General features: G+C 42.9%; 1 long non-coding RNA gene and 1 pseudogene across 1 annotated transcript in view; both read right to left on the reverse strand.

Moving 5' to 3' along the window:
• Positions 1 to 6,669: 6,669 nt before the first annotated feature.
• Positions 6,670 to 21,701, reverse strand: part of LOC134935099 (uncharacterized) — a 101,948-nt gene continuing 86,916 nt past the window's right edge. The window contains exons 3-4 of the long non-coding RNA XR_010179900.1: positions 6,959 to 7,123; positions 6,670 to 6,820 (exon numbers count right to left, since the gene is read on the reverse strand). This is a non-coding gene — a long non-coding RNA (uncharacterized LOC134935099). The remainder of the gene's footprint in view (positions 6,821 to 6,958; positions 7,124 to 21,701) is intronic.
• Positions 16,772 to 16,890, reverse strand: LOC134937243 (5S ribosomal RNA; annotated as a pseudogene).

Here is a 21,701-nt window from a genome sequence, read left to right on the forward strand (position 1 = left end):
TTTGCAGTACTCTATTTTTTTGTTTCTGTAATATAGACCAGTCATATCCCCTAACAAGAAATTTATGAATCATATTATCTAACAACCCAGGGACTTTGTCTCGGTCACTCGTGATGCGTGCCACCCGCATCATTTGCGACAGGGGAAGTCCCCTCTTAAGGGGTTCTGGGTGATGACTGGATGCCATTAATAATGTGTTCCGGTCTGTGGGTTTTGAGAAGATTTCCGTGGAAATCACACCATCATGTACCATGATTTTAACATCTAGGAACGTCACTTCCTTCTCATCACACATATAGGTAAATTTGATGGGAGAGGACAAAGCATTGATTTCTGACATCAACTCCACGAAAGCATCCCTGCCTCCGCCCCACAGCAGGAACACATCATCAATGTATCTTGTATACATTAAGATGTTATCAGCCACCCCCCGATCCAGGAAGAACATTCTATGCTCTTCTGAGAACATGAATACATTAGCATACGAGGGTGCGACCGATGATCCCATCGCGCACCCCCGTAGCTGTAGATAGAACTCACTATCAAACAGAAAGTAATTCCTGTACAGAGTGAGCTCTAATAAGGTCAAAAACAACTCATGATTGAATGCAGTCGTAGACAAATGTTTCTCAAGAAAATTCCGCATAGCTCTCATCCCATCCTGGTGGGGGATAGATGTGTAGAGGCTGCAAACGTCAAGACAGCACATTAAGGTGCCTGGGGCCACATTCCGTATTTCTTGCAGTTTTAAAATAAAAGAATTAGTGTCCTTTAGGAAAGTGCTCTGTGCCGGCAATAGTGGCTGGAGGATGGAATCTAGAAGCTGTGACACTGGTTGATATAACGAATCTCTTGCCGAGATTATAGGTCTCCCCGGAGGGCTGACTTGATTTTTATGTAACTTGGGTATCGTATATAGCAATGGGCTTCTAGGGTGGGTAACACATAGAACCTTGTGCACCTTGCTGGGTAAATATCCATCGTCACGAGCTTTATCCAAAATTGAAAAAAGCTCCTGCTGATATTGAACAACAGGATTACCCTGTAGCTTACAATACACCCCTTCCTCCCCCAGTTGTGACAGAGCTTCTTGACGATAGTACTCAATATCCAAAATGACTATGGCCCCACCCTTATCGGCGGGCCGGATGACTATGTCATTATAAGATCGCAATTGAATGAGTGCTTCTCTCTCCTCAGCCGATAAATTCCTCTTTATTTTAGCAGGAGCTGCCACATATTTATTAATGGACTCATCCATTAATCTGCCAAACGTCTTGATCGACGGGTTCAATGACACTGGATCAAAGTTCGACCTAGACTTTTTTTGTAAAAAAGGATCAAAAATGGAGACAGTATTATGTTCATGTGATGTATTCTGAAAGAACTCTTTTAATCTGAGTTTTCTAGTAAACTTGTGGAGATCCCTGGACCAGGCAAATGGATCGTGTATGTTGGTGGGCACAAAGCTGAGTCCTTTGCTCAGGACATCAATTTCATGTGATGTTAATACCCTTTTGGACAAATTGAAGACTAATTGTAGGTCTTCCCTTGGGCCGCCCTTCTGACCCCTTTTGTTCTGGCCACCCCGGCGGGTGGCAGTGCATCGGCTTGTGGCTGGCCATGTTGTGAACCCCGTCCTAAAGGGGTACCTCCAGACGTCTCATCTGTGTCAGAGACCATAAAGTCACTATCACTGCTTGACTTTGTGCTTTTGTTGCCCTGTTTCTGCCTCTGCCACGGGCGTCGTCTCTGTTGCTGCCTGGATCTTTCCTGGGTTTCCATGCCAGCCAACCAACGATACACCTTGTTATCCTCATAATCTTGGTCGACCGTGATTTTTTTGTTTCGTTTGAATTTTAATAATTCACGACGATATTGGTCACATTGGGTTTTTATTTTACCCATCCAGTCCTGTGATTCATCCTGTTGAAGGACCTTTAAGTTGTCTTTTTCAAAGGCTATGATCTTCTGTCTAGTAACTTCCAATTCTCTATTAGCTTCCTCAATAACGAGGATCATGAGATCAAAGGCACACCGATTCAGTATACCTATCCACTTTCTTACAAAGTCGGGATTGTGTCGACCAATCGTGGGCACGTTGCGAACGCGGAACCCACGTGGGATCTTATGTTCTTTGTAGTACTCTGTCAGAGATATTCCATGTAATAAAAAGTCTATTTCCCGACGTTTGTATTTCATCAGCTGAAACAAACAATCTTCCGCTCTCATGGCGGTATCTGTGACCGGTATACTTTCTTTAGACAAAATTCTGTCAATTTGCTCCTGTGTGAAGCCAAAAGTCTCACCCGGGGCCATAGTACTCATGATGTGATACCCTGGGATATCAGGTTGTAGAGACATAGTGCTGGCTTTGCACCTATGTGATGTCAAAGGTTGTCTCCCAAATATTGTAAACAGAGTATTTTCAAATTCTGAGGTTCAGTAAAATTGCAGCAGACGGTGCCATACAACAGGTGTTACAAGAACACTACGATATCCTTGCAGCAACAGTCGGCACTCACAAGCTCTCAACCACAACGTGCTCCGTGCCAGTTCCAATAAGTAACATGCAGCTCCCAAAGACGAACGGCACTGGAGTCAAATATTTGCAAAAGAGTTGTATTAAAGTGGCTACAGCTGTTTCTGGGCAACAGCCCCTTCCTCAGGCCAAATACAAATGTACACAAACGAACATGGACAAACTTACCCCTCTAAATACCCTGGAGCGTGTCTGCTACCGTGTCTCCTCCACGCCAGTCCTGCTTCCGGGTTCTGAGCCGCCGCGTCACTTCCGCCTCCTACGTCACCGTTGCCATGACCACCCGGCGGACGCAAGGCAGTCGTTGTCATGACTACCCCGCACACGCCAGTCAGCCCGGCCCGGCCGCTGTAAACGTAAGCTCACAGGCTACTCACCCCATCACCAGGTGCCGGGTTGACACGTAGTCAGAGTCTGCTCCCTAAACATACAAGTGAACATACAAGTGAAAATAGTTATAGTGCAATTCAAAAACATACAACATACAACATAAAATATACAATATAAAAAGAGAAAGACAACAGTATCAAACCTCACATAGAGCGAAGCAGCATGTGACTACTCTATACAGAAGAAACACCCTATACAGAAGAAACATTGTTTCTAAAAAATCATTGTTCCTGAAAAACAGTACCCCCATAGTAAGCACCACTACTACTAGTAGTGCTGAAGAGAATTTTTGGTTTATAATTTAGTTTATATTAGAGATGTGCACCGGAAATTTTTCAGGTTTTGTGTTTTGGCTTTGGAATCGATTCCGCTGCCGTGTTTTGGATTCGGATGCGTTTTGGCAAAACCTCCCTTAAAATTTTTTGTCGGATTCGTGTATGTTTTGGATTCTGGTTTTTTTTTTTCAAAAAACCCTCAAAAACAGCTTAAATCATAGAATTTGGGGGTCATTTTGATCCTATAGTATTATTAACCTCAATAACCATACTTTACACTCATTTTCTGTCTATTCTGAACACCTCACACCTCACAATATTATTTTTAGTCCTAAAATTTGCACCGAGGTCGCTGGATGACTAAGCTAAGCGACCCAAGTGGGCGGCACAAACACCTGGCCCATCTAGGAGTGGCACTGCAGTGTCAGACAGGATGGCACTTAAAAAAATTTGCCCCAAACAGCACATGATGCAAAGAAAAGAGAAAAAGAGGTGCACTGTGGCTGCTGGATGGCTAAGCTAAGCGACACAAACACCTCAATATCACAGGAATTATTCGTTCTAATCAATGGTATTATTGGTCCAAATCACTGGAAGAAAATGACAAAATCACAGGAATTATTCGTTCTAATCAATGGTATTGGTCCAAATCACTGGAATATAATGACAAAATCACAGGAATTATTCGTTCTAATCAATGGTATTATTGGTCCAAATCACTGGAAGAAAATGACAAAATCACAGGAATTATTCGTTCTAATCCATTGTATTATTGGTCCAAATCACTGGAAGAAAATGACAAAATCACTGGAGTTATTTGGCAAGATCACTGTAATTAATAATTCTAAATCACTGATATTAATTGGTAAAATCTCGCTATCACCTGCCTAGTGAAATGTAGTCTGGATGGGATTTTGTACTGGGGACACGATGACTTTATCAATTGTCTAAATTCCAATGCACTAATGGCGGAAAACGGGTGCACGTCTAACAGCGCACTGATTATACTGAGAACTGATTATACTACGGAGAACTGACACTGAGCAGCAAGAACAGCACTGGACTATTGTACTGTAGTATACTGGTCCCCACAATGCAGCAAAGATATTGAGCATTGATCTGGAGAATAGAACTGAATCTGACACGGAGCTACAAGATACAGCAATGGCTTACTGTACTGTACTACTATATACTGGTGGTCACCACAATGCTGCACTGTACTACTATATACTGGTCACAACAATGCAGCACAGATATGGATACTAAAAGTGACACAGAGCAGCAAGAAACAGCAATAGCCTACTGTACTGTACTACTATGTACTGGTGGTCACCACAATGCTGCACTGTACTACTATATATACTGCTCACAACAATGCAGCACAGATATGGGTACTTGCAGTGACACAGAGCTGCAAGATACAGCAATGGCCTACTGTACTGTACAACTATATACTGTTGGTCACCAAAATGCTGCACTGTACTACTATATATACTGCTCACAACAATGCAGCACAGATATGGGTACTTGCAGTGACACGGAGCTGCAAGATACAGCAATGGCCTACTGTACTGTACAACTATATACTGTTGGTCACCAAAATGCTGCACTGTACTACTATATATACTGCTCACAACAATGCAGCACAGATATGGATACTTGAAGTGACACGGAGCTGCAAGATACAGCAATGGCCTACTGTACTGTACAACTATATACTGTTGGTCACCAAAATGCTGCATTGTACTACTAAATATACTGTTCACAACAATGCAGCACAGATATGGACACTTGCAGTGACACAGAGCTGCAAGATACAGCAATGGCCTACTGTACTGTACAACTATATACTGTTGATCACCAAAATGCTGCACTGTACTACTATATATACTGCTCACAACAATGCAGCACAGATATCGATACTTGCAGTGACATGGAGCTGCAAGATACAGCACTGGACTACTGTACTGTACAACTATATACTGTTGGTCACCAAAATGCTGCACTGTACTACTAATATCCTGCTCACAACAATGCAGCACAGATATGGATGCTTGAAGTGACACAGAGCTGCAAGATACAGCAGTGGACTACTGTACTGTACTACTATACTGGTGGTCACCAAAATGCTGCACTGTACTACTATATATAATACATATATAGTATATACTGGTCACACAACAATGCAGCAGATATTGAGCACTGATGATCAGGATACTGTCTAGAACTGAGTCTGACACAGAGCTGCAAGATACAGCAATGGCCTACTGTACAGTACTACTATAATTATATACTGGTGGTTCCCACAATGCAGCACACTGAGCACAGATATTTGCAGCACACTGAGCACAGATATGGAGCTTTTCAGGCAGAGAACGTAGATATTTGCAGCACACTGAGCACAGATATGGAGCTCTTCAGGCAGAGAATGTAGATATTTGCAGCACACTGAGCACAGATATTTGCAGCACACTGAGCACAGATACGGAGCTTTTCAGGGAGAGAACGTAGCCACGTCCTCTCAGTTCAATCTCCAATGCATGAGTGAAAATGGCGGCGAAGCGCGGCTCTTTATATGGAATACGAATCTCGCGAGAATCTGACAGCGGGATGATGACGTTCGGCCTCGTTCGGGTTAACCGAGCAAGGCGGGAAGATCCGAGGCTGCCTCGGACCCGTGTAAAATAGGTGAAGTTCGGGGGGGGGGTTTCGGATCTCAACGAATCGAACCCGCTCATCTCTAATATATATATATATATATATATATATATAAATTCTATAAGGTTTTTTACTGTGAGACCTATTTTGAAAGAACAGCGGAGCGTTTATTTTGAAATGGTTCAGGTATGAAAATAAAGATCTTACTATGTAGATCTGCCAAGTTCCCATGTAAAGTCTGCGTGAGAAGCGTGCGTGAGCAAGTTTATATTTGTTGCTTGATATGAGTTTATTCTTTTAATTTTTTTTTTTTTAAATGGCAATTTCAATGGGTTTCCATTAATATCTATAGAAAAATCATAACAATTAGCAATCACTTTATATCCTTCTCCACTTACACTCCTCACAAACCCACAAAAGTGAAAGCAGCCGGCTGTCTGTTTCTGTGATGTCAGACGAAAGCTGTTTCTGTAAAAGCACCATTAAATGAATGTGAACAGAATAGCTCACAATCCACTCTGGTCTGTTTCTATGATATCAAGTGAATGCTGCTTTTTATAACAGAGTAACACAAGTAAATAAATATTAATAGAATAGCTTCTATTTGTGGTCTGTTTCTGTTATGTTAAGTGAATGCTGCTTCTGTAAAAGCACCATTAAATGAATATTAATAGAATAGCTTCTAATCTGCAGTGGTTTTAATAGAAACCACTGCCAAAGAGAACACGGCACAGCGGATTGTCATTTAGAAACTGCCAGGGATCTCCGGCGGATTTATTTTAGACTGTGTCAGTGTCTGTCATCATCATCATCATCATCATCATCATCATCATCATCGAAGGGCTGTGGGCTGTAGTGTAAGGGCTGTGGGCTACTGTGTTAATGTTGTCGTCATCATCATCATCATCATCATCATCATCATCATCATCATCACATACCTCACAACTTCTGTAGTCTGTAAAGAGGGACAATTTCACCTGAAATTAGGAGGCATGGCTTATTGGTAAGTGCTCTGTGCCCCCATTTTCCATTATGGTGGGGGCTTGCCCAGTGCTTCGGAAGCTGCTGGATAGTCCCCAGCCTCTCTCCATACCTCTCTCCTAGTCGGCACTGTATGTGGAGACAGTTGCATGTGCCCGTCATCCATTCTCTGTTGCTCTGCAGCAGTATCCAAGTGTCTCCCAATTATCCCCCAACTCGCGTGACATTGCGGCCCATGCGTGTGACAGTGGGACAGTCCTAGAAAAACGAGACTGTCCTGTTGAAATCGGGACAGTTGAGAGGTATATCATCATCATCATCATCATCATCATCATCATCATCATCATCATCATCAGTGAAGTATGACTACAGCACTGTCTGTGACTGTGTCAGACTCAGTGTCAACAATGAAGGGATGTGAGCTACAGTGTTAGGGCTGTAGGCTACTGTGTCAGTTTCATCAGTGAAGGGCTGTGACTGTGTCAATGTAAGGAAAATCATCATTAGAAAAATATAAACCGTGTGTTCAGGAGAGGTTCAAGTACTGTACTTAAAAAAGTAACGTTCAGTACAGATGCTACCATTACTTCCTGCGGTGTTAAAAAAACAGTTCTGTGTGTTGTTGTTCAGGCACTATACGGAAAAAATAACGTTCACTACAGGAGCCACTGTTACTGCAGTTTAAAAAAACTAAATGCGTGTGTTGTTCAGTCACTGTACTGAAAAACTAACATTCAGTAGGTGCCACCATCACTAATAGCACTGTGAGTGAATATGGGTCAGTCGATAGAAGAGCATGAGCAGCAACCCAGGTACTATTGCTGTGGTTGCTGCCAATCATGTTAGTACTTAACATCTATTAAAGGTGGTCCAGGGGACAGAAAGTTTAAGGGTTCCTGAAATCTAAATATTTCACAATGAAAGAAAAGAGGTTGAAGTCTTACCTTTAAAACAGATCAGTTCCCCAAAAAAGAGGAACCCTATGGCTGAAGAACAAATTGTGTTTACAAATCTCTGAGGAAAGTCTAGGGGTGTCCACAAACATTATGTGTGAGTCTAACATTTCTGACATTGAGCTCATAGAGAAGTCTATTTCCACCATTTCTGCAAATGTGGGGATGAGTAGTACAAGTAAGGATGGTGACATAACAGAAATTAAGGATGCCAGAGTGGATGTGCAACATGAAGAGGGGATAGTGGCAGCAGGTCTTGCTCGTGATAAAAGGAAAGCCATTGTCATGCCTGGGCATAAGACTGAAAAGCCATCTCTTGAGTGTAAAATTATTTTTACCCAAATCCTGATAACATAACAGGGATGGGTTGTTAACATTGCTCTTCAACCCTTGTCAGGAATCCTTGGCTATTAAAATTGCTCTTCAACCTTAAGCGCTTTGAGTACTGTTGGAGAAAGAGCACTATATAAATAACATTATTATTATCATCATCATCATCATCATCATCATCATCAGGAATGCTTGGCTATTAACATTGTATTTTAAACCGAGTCAGGAATGCTTGGCTATTGTTATGCGTGCAGCAGCTGCAAATCTGTCAGTTTTGCTTTCAGCCTTAATAAGCACCTGGAAGCTGCTGCTACCTTCTGTTGTTCATGCTGTTTCCTAGCAACTGATCATCTGGACCTCATTACCTTTAATCCAGCTTGATTTTTCTGTTATTGGTCAGCCATCCAATAAGGCTTATGTCTGGGTAGTCCACCTTGCCAGTGATAGAGTTTCAGTACCAGAGAGAGTCAGAACCAGTGTGAGCCTGTTCCTGTGAGTTCAGCATGTGGCCATTAGTTCCCAGTCTCCTTTGTCTTGGTAACTGGTTCCAGTGTTCCTGCCAGTCCTGTACCCAATTCATCTTGAACCTGTATCTGCAATCCTTGTGTCCTTCTGCCTTGGAATCCCTGCTTCAAGTCATCAGTACACCATTTCAGCCAGTCTTGCACCTTGCCTCAGTCATCCAGCCCTTGTCCAGTATTGCAAACGGCAGTCTAATCGCACAGACCTTTCTGCAAGTTAATTTCCATTCAGTGCCTGCAACTTTGTATCCAGCCTCCAAACAAACTCTTGTGAATCTTGCCAAATTCCAGCTCTGATATCCAGAATATACAGCCTGCAAGTTTAAGTTTCCCTCTGTAATCTAGCTCAACTCTCATCAAACCTGCCTGCCATTAGCCCTGCTGTGTCAGTCACTCTGCAATTAACTCCTGCCTTACCAGCTGCATTTCTCCAGGTAAATTATTCTGTTAATACCTTGTGGACTCCTGTGCAGATACCAGGTGACCCAGGCAGGGGGCCACGACCTGCACATCGGGGCAGTGAAGCCCAAATCTCCTTATGGGGTTCCCTGGTGAACACCCCCCAGTGTGTTAGACTCCGCACCCCTGTTCTGGGTTGCGCCAACCACCTGGTGTCTTCTTCTAGAATACAGGTGTTTCCTAACAGCTATTGACTTTGCTCTTCAACCCTTGACAGGAATCCTTGGCTATTAACATTGCTCTTCAACCCTTGTCAGAAATCCTTAGCTATTGTATTCCCATTGCACTTCAACCTTTATCAGGAATACTTGGCTATTGTATTAACATTGTATTATTTTCTGGGTAAAAATATATTTAAAATTAGTAATGTATTAGAGCAATAACCAATTAAAATGTTTATCTATTCATAAAAGGCCGTTCCCAATGCCCTCCCAAAATTCAGCTCTTTATGAAAAGAAAAGAGGTGCAAAATGAAAATGTCCTTGGTTCCTCCAACCCAAACATATGTTGTATATTAAAAGGACATTCACAGTTTAAAAAACCAAACACTTCAGCAACAGGGACAGTGTCTTTTGCGTCTGAAGTGGTTGGTTTAGGCCCCCACAAAACAAAGTTTTAGAGGAACTACCTCTGATCATTAACGAGGAAGTTGAGGATGAGGGTGGCAGTTGAGATTGCATGGGCTGCCCACCATGCACAGGGGCCATTTCTAGTGGAGGAGAAAATCAGACAAGGGGAAAATCTTTGAGAGAATTATTTTGTTTTAAATAAGATCTGAGATATATGATAGGGTGTTGTTGCGGACTTTGCAGGTAAGAATGAGTAATACGAATTAGATTCTGGAAGCCATAGTAATCTATTTTAGGAAATGGCCAATAGGTGCAGCATCATTTAAGATGGATGTAAGGGATAGATGAGTAAGGGGAATGCTGTTAAAACTGAAGAGTCTTCCTTTAGTTTAATCTGAGAACTCTGAGGATCTTCTGGCAGTGACTCCTGACCTCCCCCCAGGGTTGAGTCCCATAGAACATGCCAGCAAGTCTTCTAGCCTATAAGAGCCGCTTTCCCATAAGGCTTTATGTGCCTACCGTTACTGAGATGCCCCCCAGGACTTACGCCACTGATGGTAGTATGAGTTCAACCCCAGAGTGTCCTGAATCAATGCCAGAGAGAGGAGTACAAAAGCAACAGAGTAGTTGGGAAGAGTGAGGCAAAGGGAAGGCAAACAATGGAGGCAGGGCTAAAACCCCCGAACTGGAGAGCTGCCTCCGGACTTGGAGGAGCAGTAACTTCTGCTGGACACCAGTGCACAAATGTACAGCAGGATTTAGCCTAGAGCATAATGTAAGAAATGCAGCAATTATTAACAGACTCTGGCACTGAATTGGGACTGGGCACAGGAACACTGTCTGGAGATGAGTGCTGACAGGCAGGAGGCGAAATCCACAGACTGAGACTTGACCCAAGTGTCAAGGGCTTTTGCTTCAACTAGGAACTATAACCAGCAAGGAGTGATAAGCAGGCAGTGAATATAAAAGGTGCCTGAGCCAATAGGAACTGCATTACAGCTAAGCCTTCCTAATTAATGATCCTCTACAGCCGCGCTATTGCACGTCCACAAACTTCTTGAGACTGACAGCAGAACCCGGCATCCTTGCTGCTTGGCAACCCCTTCCGCAACAACAGCTCAGCGTCCCGGTTGCCATGGAGCCGGCGGTTGGGGAGCAGAAGTTTGAAGAGCACTCCAGTCGCCTAGCGATGACTGTATGCTGGGAGCTGCACACCGCGCCTGTAACATATGCCCAATAGGAGGAGTTTGCATTAGTCAAGATGAGAGATGATGAGGGGAAAGCATAAGAGTTTTTAATTGTATACATTATTATGACCACCAGCTAATAGCCAGAGTAACAGCCGCATGCAGCACGGACAGCAGCTAGATGGGCTGGGAGTGATTTAAAAAGGTGCTGGTAGGTTGGCACAGGTAAGTTTTGATGGTGAGCTGCTATGCTGTTGCATGTCAGTCTGCCCTCACGCACCTTCATAGCCGACATTCACCTCTCACATCAATGGCACGTGGTGCTCCGCAGTTTCCACGTCGGTTATTCACAGTGGTGCCATTTGTTCAGTCACGATACACCTTCACCACAGCAGCACGTGGATAGTTCACAAACTGCGCTGCTTTAGAAATACTGCCACCCTTGGCCCGAAAGCTGATAAACATCCCTTTTGCAACTCGGATAACTCACCCCTTTTACTCATTACAGCAACAAGTGATATGTGTGCAGATGGTCTATCTTACACCGTATATACCCACCAAGCCAGTTCATGACACATGATATACTTCATGGACTATGCACTTCCTAAGTCAAATGTAGGAGGTGATCATAATAATTTGACTCGGCTGTATATAAACATTTCTGCATCAGTGGTCATAACACTGAAATTAGCATCAGGGTGGCAGAAACCAAAGGTTGGTTGTAGGAGTATGGAGTAGATCATAGAAGGAAAATCACATGAGGGGAGAAGGGTTCTGCTCATGAGAGCTTACATTCTAAAGGTTGAGGGACAGATAGACAGGGGTGACACAGATGGGGGGTGCATTGAAAAGTGAGCTAGGATGAGAGATGGCTGGGTTTGATGAATAAGTGGGTTTTGAGAGCCCATTTGAAGTTTTGTAGAGAGGTGAAAAGTCTGATAGGGAGAGGTAGAGAAAATTCCAGAGATAGAGAGCAGCACATACAAAATCTTGGAGGTGGGAGTGGGAAGAGGTAATCAGGAGGCAGGAGAGGTCACAAGCATTTGTGGAGTAAAGAGGACGTGCGGGAGTGCAAGGGGAGACAATGTCAGAAATGTAAATGGGAGAGGAATGGGGGAGGGCTTTGTAAGTGAGTGCGAGAAGCTTAAATTGGATCTGAAGGGGAAGGCAGAAGTAATACGTTTGGACTGAGGACAGATTGGCGTAATGAGAAGTGGTAGTCAGTGAGGCCAGTATTTCGTCATGTCATCATTTTCGTTATTAAGAATCTCCTGTTATCGTTATAATTTAGTCATGAAAAAAACCTTTGTCAACTAATAGTTTTAGTCTAAATTTTCGTCTACGTAATTAACACTGCAGGGAGGAAAAAAGTCCCCCCCCATTCTGTTTGCTGTGACCCCTCCCCTTTTCTAACGCCTGATAATTATCTCCAAAGTGATTGAACTGCTACCACTGTTTGTTTGCTTTGGGATGTATTTGTTGCCACTTTAGTAGACAGTGAGTAAACCCACACAGTTATTTAGGTAATAAGCTTCCGAAATATCCATTGGAATGATATCAGGTCAATATAAAAGAGGTCATCTGAGCTATCTCATCTGAGTTGTAGGGAAGGAATCACTTGTTTCTGTCTTACCTTGGCAGAGCCAATCTAATTAAAATGTTTACTTTCCCACACTCGTATTTACTGTAATCTTTGCCTTTATTATTTAAAAAAAAGCAGATATGGCCAAAATGAATTCTTTGTTATATGGAAAGGTAAAAGACATACCACTACTGAAGTTGCAACAGACAAAGTTAAATGGAGGTATCAACTTCCCTCAAATTCAGGCCTATAACAACGCGGCTTTGTGCGATTGGCTTTCTGGTAGCGATATACATGTAAAAATTTCTGCCAGATGGCAATTTAATATCTTTTCTCCATAGATTTGATGCTGAGATTGTTTAGGTGATTAAGGATAATGTACTACTATGGTTATTATGTAAATTATGGCATACTGTAATGAGGCGTGCTAGGAATCTGAAGGCTCATAAGACCTTATTTTTTACTTTCCTGGATAATGGTGAGTACCAGCATGGGGAAGCAGCCTTTCCTTTTGTGTAATTTTGGCAGGAGGGACTTTTTCAGGAGGAGATTTTGGTTGTATAACTGACTTTACCTCCCAAAAAAAACCTTATTATTTCCCGATACTTCAACGGTATTGGCATATTTCCAGATGCAGCACTATGCTGGTTCAGTGATTGCAGTGTTTTCAGAAGTAGATTGGTCCAATGACCTAGATTGTTTGTTGAGATCTCCACCTGCTACGAGGAAAGCAATAGCTATACACTCTAGATCAGGGGTGGGGAACCTCAGGCCCGAGGGCCGTATAAGGCCCGCAGAGCCACTTGATCCGGCCAGGCTCACCTAGCCGAGCGCCCACTGAGATTTTGTTACTAGTGGGCGCCTGGCTTCTTACCCTCTGTAGCAGCTGGAGGCAGGAGCTCACTCCTAAGCTCCGGCTTCTGGCAGTGTGCGTGTGCTGCTGTGCGGTATTATGGGAGAGATGTCATGACTTCTCTCCCATAGTTCTGAGGAGCAAGCGGCCAGTCGGAGAGCAATGGTCCAAAAGCAGGAGCAGGACTGGTGAGTATTGTGGGTTTTTTTTTTCTGTTAATGTGTGTGTGTAAGCGTCGCTACTAGGGGGCATATCTAATGGGGCATAACAAGTGACGGGGCATATCTAATTGGGCATAACAAGTGACTGGGGACATATCTACTGGGGCATAACAACTGCCTGGAGGTATATTTACTGGGGGCATAATTACTGACTGGGGGCATATCTACTGGGGGCAGGCTCATTTTTAAGTTGATAATTTTTGTATGGCCCCCGAAGGAGTTTATAAATATCCAAATGGCCCTTGGTAGAAAAAAGGTTCCCCACCCCTGCTCTACACTCTCCAATGCCGGACTGAAAATGGCGGGGACGCGCGGCTCCTTATATGGAATCCAAACCCCGCGAGAATCCAACAGTCGGAGGGCAACGGTCCGAAAGCAGGAGCAGGACTGGTGAGTATTGTGTTTTTTTTTTCTGTTAATGTGTGTGTGTAAGCGTCGCTACTAGGGGGCTTATCTAATGGGGCATAACAAGTGACGGGGCATATCTAATGGGGCATAACAAATGACTGGGGGCATATCTACTGGGGCATAACAACTGACTGGGGTTATATTTACTGGGGGCATAACTACTGACTGGGGGCATATCTACTGGGGGCAGGCTCATTTTTAAGTTGATAATTTTTGTATGGCCCCCGAAGGATTTTATAAATATCCAAATGGCCCTTGGTAGAAAAAAGGTTCCCCACCCCTGCTCTAGATGGTTGAGGTTGTCCATAGACCACTCAATCGTTCAGTCGTGTATGAGCAGGGCTGTAACTAGGGTGGTGATGATGGTGCTTGTTAGCTCATGTAACTCCTGCTCAGTAACCTCCCTGTCCAGGATATCTTTCTGCTCTTCAGTCAACTTAGGCAAAGCTGCCTCATTCAATACATTAGTATGTAAAGTATCCTATGGAGGGATAGGGCTATAAAGAATAGAATAAAACTTACATCAGCATACGCAGCAGTATGCTCACTGTGCTGTGCTGCTTGTGTGTCAGTGGGTCTGCACTCCCTGCACCTGGATCAGCTGCAGGCCAGAAGGATGGCTGGGAGGATAAAGGGTCAATTAGAATAGCTTTCCAGACTCTAGTCCCACACCGTAATGGTGCGACTGTTGGCTCCGCCCCCACCTCCCATGCTGCATCTCTCAGTCTCTGTCACTCTCTCCTCTTCAGCCACGACTTGTTAAACTGCTTAGGGACCTGAGGCCTGGATATTAAGCAGTGGACTGTCCTGAGTGATTTAAGGTATGAACTTGAAGTGCATTAAAATAAAGAAGACATAAATGATATTACTATCTGCACAGGGGACAAGTAATAAACTCAAGTGATGATTTATTTAAGCTGCGGTTTCCCTTATCTGTTTGGTGCCCTTAAACATTTTCTTTCACTCTCTAAAAAAAAATCTGGTCATCCAGGGATGTTAAATACTGTTACAAAACAAAATAACTGCCGTTCCAGTTCAACACTTAAGGCCCATACACACTTGCCGATAAAATGAGTGACGTAACTAATTTTCCCCCTCCCTGAGCGACGTCGCTCATTTTATCGGCAAGTGTGTATGCCGCCAGCGACGACCGATGCGCGGCACAGCGGGTCGGCAACGATCGTCTCTGTCGGCAGTGCATGCATGCAGGATCAGGACTGTCGTCCACGACCTTCATGAAGGGCTGGCGGAGGCGTGACGTCACTGAGCGATATGAGCAAATTCACCATTAACAGTAGTTACCCCCCTGGACAAAGAACAGTGTCGAACTGGGGCATGAATAGTTTCTCTAGAGATATCTATCTATCTATCTATCTATCTATCTATCTATCTATCTATCTATCTATCTATCTATCTATAAAGACAAGGATTGATACTGCGCCACATGTGATTTAATACAGATATGTTTCTTTTAAAAAATGGCAATATATTGTAACACTCCCCTAAGGAATTGACGGGGCGTCAGCTGGATCCCTCAGTATAAACGGGGGTGGTAATTCCCTGAGACAGGTAAAATGGAAAAGGGGGGGATGAGGGATGTAAAGCGACCAATGGTGTCAATTAGGAAAAATTGCCAATGATAAATACAATAAAATTATTTATTTGATGCAAGAATAAGAATAAATTAAAAAGACATATATATAAAATGGGACAACAATACAATCACAACTGGACTAAAACACTAAAAAAGGGTACTATAAAACTACAATAAAATCAGAATAAGCAGATTCTCCTTATCTGTGGTATGAGGTAGGTATAGGTCTCAGAATGTGTTTCGTCACTTGGACTTCATCACAGGGCTGGGGTAGAGTGGGACAAGCTGGCTATATATAGTGGTATCAATCAGTGAACAGTTATGACATCACTTCCTGTTTAGGAATTGACTGTCATTAACTGTGCTTAATAACCAAGATAAAAAGTGCTGGGGAGTAACTCAGAGTATAAGTGGACCAGTGCTCAAAGTCAGTATATAGAAACGATTGCTCCTTAGAGCAATAAACACCATCTTTTCATTGTTTTTCGGTACTTCCGCCCTTCTTCCTGTGTCCGGACGCGTCCGCGACTTCCGCCCCACTTCCGGTATGATACCGCGCATGCGCCTGCCCCGGGCTACAGGAGCAGACGTGTTTTCTTGTAGTCCTTGAATCGCGGTGGCCATTTTTCTGTGGGTATTTCCATTGATTCATAATGCGGCGGCCATCTTCCGGAGGAGCATTACAGGGGACATTTTATGTTTTTCTTTCCAACGTTCCCATATAAGAAAATAAAGAAAGATGTGTAAGGCACGGCTGACATCAAAATAGACTTTACAGTCGTATAAAAAGGAGGCAAGCTACTAGGGTTCATATATTGACATTCTGGAGGAATAATGAGATATATAACAAATGGATAAAGTGCATGTATTTAGAAATGAATAAAGTGCATGTGCTTATTGATTCTAATCCGCATATTATAACAGATGACACAAAGTGCATATATCTATACAGTGTGCTAGGAGGTGCTATTTGCATGAAGTGCATTATATTAATATAAGTACATCTATAACCAGTGGATATTTAATGAATCCATATATCTATACAGTGCACTTTAAAAGTGCTAGTGCTGATTATTTAAGGTGTGTGTATTTATCAAGTGCACATATAAAAGTGCTAGTGCCGGTTAATCTATTTTAGAGGACTACCCACTATATTAGTACTACAGTGTTTTTAGTCCTCTATTAAACAGGGCTATTATTCCGTAGACCTGGAGTATCTACCTTGCTCAGGCAACTATTTATCATTGTATTATAAAGTACCTGATCTTCCCTGGTGGTCCCCCACACTGGTACTGGTCAGGCCCAGCACTGCTTAGCTTCCAAGATCCGACGTATTTGGGCATTTCCAGCGTGGTATGACTGTATCGACATTGTACCTTCTTGTTGTCCCATTTTATATATATGTCTTTTTAATTTATTCTTGTATCAAATAAATAATTTTATTGTATTTATCATTGGCTATTTTTCCTAATTGACACCATTGGTCGCTATACATCCCTCATCCCCCCCTTTTCCATTTTACCTGTCTCAGGGAATTACCACCCCTGTTTATACTGAGGGATCCAGCTGACGCCCCGTCAATTCCTTAGGGGAGTGTTACAATATATTGCCATTTTTTAAAAGAAACATCTGTATTAAATCACATGTGGCGCAGTATCAATCCTTGTCTTTATACTTACTTCTGGTAATAATTTTTTACTGCGGCCTGGTGAAGGGATATACCCGACAGAATGTTGAGAAACACAGATCGTACCAGTAAAAGAAATGTGTGGTGTCAATTTTTTTTTAATGAGAGCATTAACACAAATGAACCACCCCAACCATGTGACCTTGATAATTTATTCTGGGGAATAGAGAGACTTCTCACCAAAGAGGTCAAAACGTGGTGGGACATAAAGGGCCTAGAGCACTATATTTCAATGAATAGGGTACCAAGAGGCCTTAGACTACTTAAACAACCCACATTTGGTAATCAGGAAGAGGCATTTATAGAAAAATGGGACAAAATACTACACACCTGCTCTATTGACTTAATGAGACTCCTTATTGATGAAAAGAAAAAATCCCTCTCATCCATAGAGACTGAAATTAAAACTAAGGAGCGAGAACTAGAACCTTTCAAAGATAAGGAGGACTACAAGATTAACGAAAAAGTGTTGAATAAAAAAATGGAACACATTGAGGAGGAGGTTATTAAAGGGAAGGAAAATAAATTTTTAAGAGACAAGAATGACTATGATCAAGGGAGAGTGAAAAATTGGAGCAGGTTCAGGTCCAACGGACAATCTAACCAGAGGACCGATGGAGGAAATTGGAGGTCCATACCTGTAAGAAGTAGCACTACGCAGAACAAGGCTATGGGCACTCCAACCACCAGCCTAAGGACATTCAACAGATTCGCGACACTACAGAGACATGGCTCAAACACTGACCAGGATTTTTTATCCCAAAGAACAGGCACAAGACAAAAGCACCCGATAAGAAATACAGTGAAGGAAGACATACGTCACGCATCACCCCTCAAAAGGAGGTACGTAGAAGAAGAGGATCCCGAGGAGGCAGGAGGGAGGGAACACAACACCAACAAAAAAAGAACATTATAACAACCGACCCGAGAAACAAAGGAATATTCAATTTATCCCAACACACCCTGACAGAACCTGAAATATCCCTCTTAGATAAAGGACTTACTTTTGCACCGACAGGAGGTCTTAACAAATTCGAGACCTTTATAGTAGAGATGAGCGGGTTCGGTTTCTCTGAATCCGAACCCGCCAGAACTTCATGTTTTTTTTCACGGGTCCGAGCGACTCGGATCTTCCCGCCTTGCTCGGTTAACCCGAGCGCGCCCGAACGTCATCATGACGCTGTCGGATTCTCGCGAGGCTCGGATTCTATCGCGAGACTCGGATTCTATATAAGGAGCCGCGCGTCGCCGCCATTTTCACACGTGCATTGAGATTGATAGGGAGAGGACGTGGCTGGCGTCCTCTCCGTTTCGAATTAGAATAGATTAGAGAGACACTTGATTTACTAATTTTGGGGAGCATTAGGAGTACTCAGTAGTGTACAGTGCAGAGTTTTGCTGATAGTGACCAGTGACCACCACTTTTATTTATAATCCGTTCTCTGCCTGAAAAAAGCGATACACAGCACACAGTGACTCAGTCACATACCATATCTGTGTGCACTGCTCAGGCTCAGGCCAGTGTGCTGCATCATCTATTATCTATATATAATATTATATATATCTGTCTGACTGCTCAGCTCACACAGCTTATAATTGTGGGGGAGACTGGGGAGCACTACTGCAGTGCCAGTTATAGGTTATAGCAGGAGCCAGGAGTACATAATATAATCCGTTCTCTGCCTGAAAAAAGCGATACACAGCACACAGTGACTCAGTCACATACCATATCTGTGTGCACTGCTCAGGCCAGTGTGCTGCATCATCTATTATCTATATATAATATTATATATATCTGTCTGACTGCTCAGCTCACACAGCTTATAATTGTGGGGGAGACTGGGGAGCACTACTGCAGTGCCAGTTATAGGTTATAGCAGGAGCCAGGAGTACATAATATATTATATAGTGAGTGACCACCAGACACACAGTGCAGTTTATTTAATATATCCGTTCTCTGCCTGAAAAAAGCGATACACACAGTGACTCAGTCAGTCACATACCATATCTGTGTGCACTGCTCAGGCTCAGGCCAGTGTGCTGCATCATCTATATATATTATATATCTGTCTGACTGCTCAGCTCACACAGCTTATAATTGTGGGGGAGACTGGGGAGCACTACTGCAGTGCCAGTTATAGGTTATAGCAGGAGCCAGGAGTACATAATATTATATTAAAATTAAACAGTGCACACTTTTGCTGCAGGAGTGCCACTGCCAGTGTGACTAGTGACCAGTGACCTGACCACCAGTATATAATATTAGTAGTATACTATCTCTTTATCAACCAGTCTATATATTAGCAGCAGACACAGTACAGTGCGGTAGTTCACGGCTGTGGCTACCTCTGTGTCGGCACTCGGCAGCCCGTCCATAATTGTATATACCACCTAACCGTGGTTTTTTTTTCTTTCTTTATACATACATACTAGTTACGAGTATACTATCTCTTTATCAACCAGTCTATATATTAGCAGCAGACACAGTACAGTGTGGTAGTTCACGGCTGTGGCTACCTCTGTGTCGGCACTCGGCAGCCCGTCCATAATTGTATATACCACCTAACCGTGGTTTTTTTTTTCTTTCTTTATACATACATACTAGTTACGAGTATACTATCTCTTTATCAACCAGTCTATATATTAGCAGCAGACACAGTACAGTGCGGTAGTTCACGGCTGTGGCTACCTCTGTGTCGGCACTCGGCAGCCCGTCCATAATTGTATATACCACCTAACCGTGGTTTTTTTTTCATTCTTTATACATACATACTAGTTACGAGTATACTATCTCTTTATCAACCAGTCTATATTAGCAGCAGACACAGTACAGTGCGGTAGTTCACGGCTGTGGCTACCTCTGTGTCGGCACTCGGCAGCCCGTCCATAATTGTATATACCACCTAACCGTGGTTTTTTTTTCTTTCTTTATACATACATACTAGTTACGAGTATACTATCTCTTTATCAACCAGTCTATATATTAGCAGCAGACACAGTACAGTGCGGTAGTTCACGGCTGTGGCTACCTCTGTGTCGGCACTCGGCAGCCCGTCCATAATTGTATATACCACCTAACCGTGGTTTTTTTTTCTTTCTTTATACATACATACTAGTTACGAGTATACTATCTCTTTATCAACCAGTCTATATATTAGCAGCAGACACAGTACAGTGCGGTAGTTCACGGCTGTGGCTACCTCTGTGTCGGCACTCGGCAGCCCGTTCATAATTGTATATACCACCTAACCGTGGTTTTTTTTTCTTTCTTTATACATACATACTAGTTACGAGTATACTATCTCTTTATCAACCAGTCTATATATTAGCAGCAGACACAGTACAGTGCGGTAGTTCACGGCTGTGGCTACCTCTGTATCGGCACTCGGCAGCCCGTCCATAATTGTATATACCACCTAACCGTGGTTTTTTTTTCATTCTTTATACATACATACTAGTTACGAGTATACTATCTCTTTATCAACCAGTCTATATTAGCAGCAGACACAGTACAGTGCGGTAGTTCACGGCTGTGGCTACCTCTGTGTCGGCACTCGGCAGCCCGTCCATAATTGTATATACCACCTAACCGTGGTTTTTTTTTCTTTCTTTATACATACATACTAGTTACGAGTATACTATCTCTTTATCAACCAGTCTATATATTAGCAGCAGACACAGTACAGTGCGGTAGTTCACGGCTGTGGCTACCTCTGTGTCGGCACTCGGCAGCCCGTCCATAATTGTATATACCACCTAACCGTGGTTTTTTTTTCTTTCTTTATACATACATACTAGTTACGAGTATACTATCTCTTTATCAACCAGTCTATATATTAGCAGCAGACACAGTACAGTGCGGTAGTTCACGGCTGTGGCTACCTCTGTGTCGGCACTCGGCAGCCCGTCCATAATTGTATATACCACCTAACCGTGGTTTTTTTTTCTTTCTTTATACATACATACTAGTTACGAGTATACTATCTCTTTATCAACCAGTCTATATATTAGCAGCAGACACAGTACAGTGCGGTAGTTCACGGCTGTGGCTACCTCTGTGTCGGCACTCGGCAGCCCGTACATAATTGTATATACCACCTAACCGTGGTTTTTTTTTCTTTCTTTATACATACATACTAGTTACGAGTATACTATCTCTTTATCAACCAGTCTATATATTAGCAGCAGACACAGTACAGTGCGGTAGTTCACGGCTGTGGCTACCTCTGTGTCGGCACTCGGCAGCCCGTCCATAATTGTATATACCACCTAACCGTGGTTTTTTTTTCATTCTTTATACATACATACTAGTTACGAGTATACTATCTCTTTATCAACCAGTCTATATTAGCAGCAGACACAGTACAGTGCGGTAGTTCACGGCTGTGGCTACCTCTGTGTCGGCACTCGGCAGCCCGTCCATAATTGTATATACCACCTAACCGTGTTTTTTTTTTCTTTCTTTATACATACATACTAGTTACGAGTATA

This window comes from Pseudophryne corroboree, chromosome 6 (genome assembly GCF_028390025.1).
Source record: "Pseudophryne corroboree isolate aPseCor3 chromosome 6, aPseCor3.hap2, whole genome shotgun sequence".
Classification (NCBI taxonomy): domain Eukaryota; kingdom Metazoa; phylum Chordata; class Amphibia; order Anura; family Myobatrachidae; genus Pseudophryne; species Pseudophryne corroboree.